Genomic DNA, 4,604 nt, shown 5'->3' with positions numbered 1-4,604 from the left:
AGTTTAGACTAAAGAACATGAACAATCAGGAGTTGAAGAAAGCATTCACTACATTGTTTCCCAGTTCCCAGAGTGCAGTGATGGGGAAGAAAAATACTACATGGACACACTGTTGTGAACAAATGCACAGGCTATAGCCAGCTGACCCATTTTGCCACTATATTCTGCATCCACCTGACATCTGGGAGTGGTTTCCCTTGACTGAGCACTAGGGTTTACTATGCCCTCCATCTGCCCTTGCCTTTTCAGTCCTTTATAGAGTCTTTGCTTCCTCTGTGTCACTCTCATGAACAAAAGTTAAAAGACACCATTCCAAGGATTCTTATTTATATTACATATGAGAGTATACTGTCACTCTCTTCAGACACACCAGAGAGGGCATCAGATCCCATTACAGATGGTTGTGAGCCACCATGTGGTTGCTGGGAATTGAACTCAGGACCTCTGGAAGAACAGTTAGTGCTCTTAATGACTGAGCCATCTCTTCAGCCCATCCACACTTCTTAATGAAGAGAGAATGTGACTGCCATAGATTTGAGTTTTCATTCCATCTTTACACAAGACAGCTCCAATTTCAATGATCAGTCTGGTCATAGGTCTGGATGGGTCAAATGGGGTGATATATGCACATCTTTGGACAGTCTTGATGTAGGAACAAACATGGCTTTCATTCCATCTGAACATTCCCTTTCACTCTTACCATTTAGTTTATATTTTGCTGCCTAGACTCCTGGCTTTCACATTTTTTTTGCTTGTTTTCTTTTTCTTTTTTTTCTGGTAAGGTCTTGATCTGTTGGTGGGCGACCTTCCTTCATATTGTATTAAGGTATGATCCTGTATTTTCTATTGTTAGTTCTGTCCTGGCAGAGAGCTAAGTGCTGGCAGGAGCTTGGTATTGTCATTTCTATGGCCCATCACCAAGTTTTCTATTTGTAAACAGTTGTCCTACACTTCCCCAAATGACAGTCAGGCAGCCCTCAGTGCCTTAGGCAACCAAAGAGAGGGACCAGGCATTGCCTTATTGCTGACTGGTTATAATAGGAATCTGATGGCCAATAGGTGGGATAGGAATTATGGGGACATAACTTCAGGGCACATGTGGCTGCAGGGGGGATGCCAGCGGAGAGCAGCAGGAGACTTGAAAGGGACATGAGGGAGACCCAAGCAGAGCAGGGAGGTAAAAATCTAGCCACATGGTGGAGACATGGTGTCTGAAAGTCGAGTTAAGTTAGAAGCTAGCTGAGGGACTGCCCCATCAAAAAGGCCTAGAGCTTTAAATTATAGAGAAGTCTCCACATCTACATTATTGAACTGCAAGTAGGTCTGAGAAAGCCATACAATAATATGGCTTTAGCTGGCTTGGTACTTGCTGTATAGACCAGACTGGCCTCAAACTCACAGAGATCTCAGTCTCTCTAGTCCTGGGATTAAAGGCATGCACCACATGCCCAGCATGGCATTCACAGTTTTCACTGAGAAAATAGGCCCTTGCGTGATGGGGACACATGGATGTGTGGTGGTTGTCCAAGGTATGGGCTTGCTTATTTAAAAAATAAAGACCTTTGCCTCTAGAATAGACCTCTTATGGTCTATATGTTCCCTTATTCTCCTTGGAGTACCCTGGGCTCTTAGAGTCTTGGTCTCAACTGTCACTCTCTGAATACATGTTCACCATTTCCAAAATACACTGTTACACTTTCTGCCTGGGATCCCAGTTCTGTATGTGACCCATAAGATATACCTACTATACCCTTGTAGAGCTTAAGTCTGGCTCTTCCTCCCAATCCCTTGCTCCTACAAATAAGACTCAGACTCAAAATGTATTTACAAATACCTTGGACAGACTGCTAGGCTTTCCTTAATAGATAATAACTTACATTATCTCATTTATTCTAGTCTACATTCTATCATGTGGCTGGTTACCCATGCTAAGGTACTATGTATCCATCTCCTCACCTCTTTCCCAGCGAATCTTCCACCTGGCTCTATCCCAGAATTCTCTCTCCTCCCAGATGTTCCACATCCTATTTCCTGCCTAAGCCATAATCCATCAGATTTATTACTGACAGGTGCCACATCCATACAGACATAAGCTACTCTTTCCACATAACCTGTATCCTGATGATACTCGTATTAACATTTCCTTGAAGGCTCTTAGCACCAGTGGCTCCTGGGGGTTGGGTACCAGCTCAGTGTTTTAGGTCAAGACTGAAGGGATGCTCTTGACATGGGGTCAGTGAGTTTCCAGATGACATAACCAGGCATCTTCATACCTTTCAGAAGGACCATTACCTTCCTTACCTTATTGCATCTCACTATGATATGATCCATTTCCATTTCCCTTTCTGAAACCTACCACTCAGAGGTGGGGTCCATAGAAAAGCCCACTGTGCCCACCCCATACCACAAAAGTGACCACCACCAAAGTGGCAGAAATGACCCAGTCAGGGTCATTTAGGTCTTAGGAAAATCCTCAGAATAGAGTATCCAGTCTTTGATAGTTGTTCCCCTAGCTGGTACTGGTTCACAGCCTCGCTGTCAGAATTGCACATCCTGGAGTCTGTATCACAATGACCATCATGGTGGCTTAGAGACATTTCACGAGACTTTGCAGAACCAATACCCCAATTAGGCACAATGCAAGCATGGACTAAGTAGGGAAAAGGAGGGGGACTTAAGTAGCACAGGGAACACCATGGGAGTTGGGTCTACTTTGTGGATGCTGTGTACTTTCCCCCCAGAAGAGTCCATACTACGAACCAGAGAACAGGGCTGCCCTGTATAGTGCGAATCTTGGTGTCCTAAAAAAAAAAAAACCAGTTATGTTATGTGAATATGGCTTTGTCTTAATCCTAGGTGTGGGATATGGGATTGTTTCATATTGTCCACAGCCACCAACTATGATTGTTCTGTGTTGTAGGAGAGGAGTGATTTTTCCTAGCTACAGATAGTTTATGTTTAGAATTGTGGGGACTCTTGAGAGGGTATAAATGGGAGAGCCCCAAGAGGGCCCATGGAGGCTGCTTCTGCTGGTGGTCCATTATGCTGCATTTGCTATTGCTGGATTGAATTGCTGTTTGGAGAAACCCTAACAACAGAGACTGGACTTTCCTCAAGGAACTCAATGCACCTAATCAGCAAGAAGTAGTCTAAAGAGGTCCATACACTCTTTCTTCTCTAACCTTCTTTCTCTCCTACCTAGTGTTGGAGGATTGGAAGGGATTGAGGTGGAATAAGGATTGGAAAGGGGTAGATAATAGAACTCAATAAAGTAGCCCAAAAATGTATGCCTACACGCATGTGCTTGGAACTCCTCTCTTCTGATGGGGGCTTATGTACCAAAGCATAGTCTTATAGACTGAGGAACTACTAGGTGAATAAAAATTGTCCTAGAGATGCGTATCTTTGCCTGAGTGGTCAGGTGTGACTTTTGTTCTTTAGTTAGGGGTTCCCATAGGAATTTGTTGAGTGGCTTTGTCTGTTTTTTTTTTTTTTTTTAAGATGTATGTATGTATGTATGTATGTATGTACACTGTAGTTGCCTTCAGACACTCCAGAATCAGATCTTGTTATGGATGGTTGTGAGCGACCATGTGGTTGCTGGGATTTGAACTCCGGACCTTCGGAAGAGCAGTAGGGTGCTCTTACCCACTGAGCCATCTCACCAGCCCACAAGGGTTTGTGTGTGTGTGTGTGTGTGTGTGTGTGTGTGTGTGTGTTTAAGACAGGGTTTCTCTGTGTAGCCCTAGCTGTCCTAGAGCTCACTTTGTAGACCAGGCTGGCCTCAAACTCAGAAATCCGCCTGCCTCTGCCTCCCAAGTGCTGGGATAAAAGGTGTGCATTACCACTGCCTGGCAAAGAGAGCTCTTCTTATCCCCAAGAAAACCTCACTCTAGAGGTTTAGACTTAGAGAAAAGGTACAGACAGAAGACATGGCAATCGTAACTCTTCTGAAGTAAAAATTTCCGGCTTCTTTGGAAAGTCAGTTCAGTCAGATGGTGTTTTGCTGGGGCAAACACACAGAAGAGTGTTTTCCTGAAGGGGAAAGGATGTTTTTCTAAAGCAGACATGTGAAGGAATATTTTGCTGAAGCAGACACAGGTGAAAGGTTAAGTCTGACTCATGAAAGACCGTTTCTCTGGAGCAGATACAGGTTAAAGGATATCTTGCTAAAGCAAGCACGTGAAAGGACATATGAAGGATTTTTTGCTAATGACACTAATGTATTAGTTTGTCTTACATTGTGTAGTTGAGCTCCATTTGTTGTGACTCCATAGTGAAAAACACAACAAAAAGCTTCTGGTGGTGTTCTGGAGGCTTCTTGCCACTCCTGGGATTCAGGCCAATGGGCAGAGTGATGTCAGCTGATACAGACCCATGTGCTGAGGCAAGACCCGGAGGACTTGATATTTGGAAGGAGTATAAATAGGACTCAAAGGATAGTGAGAGAGGCTTGCTTGTAGAGCTAGCTCTGCAATGCTTGCTCCTCCTCCTCCTCTTCTTCTTTTTCTTCTTTTCTTCTTTTTCTTCTTTTCTTCTTCTTCTTCTTCTTCTTCTTCTTCTTCTTCTTCTTCTTCTTCTTCTTCTTCTTCTTCTTCTTCTTC

The sequence above is a fragment of the Mus pahari genome, chromosome 1 (assembly GCF_900095145.1).
Source record: "Mus pahari chromosome 1, PAHARI_EIJ_v1.1, whole genome shotgun sequence".
Classification (NCBI taxonomy): domain Eukaryota; kingdom Metazoa; phylum Chordata; class Mammalia; order Rodentia; family Muridae; genus Mus; species Mus pahari.
The sequence above is the reverse complement of the archived record's forward strand: the minus strand, read 5'-3'. Positions refer to the sequence as shown.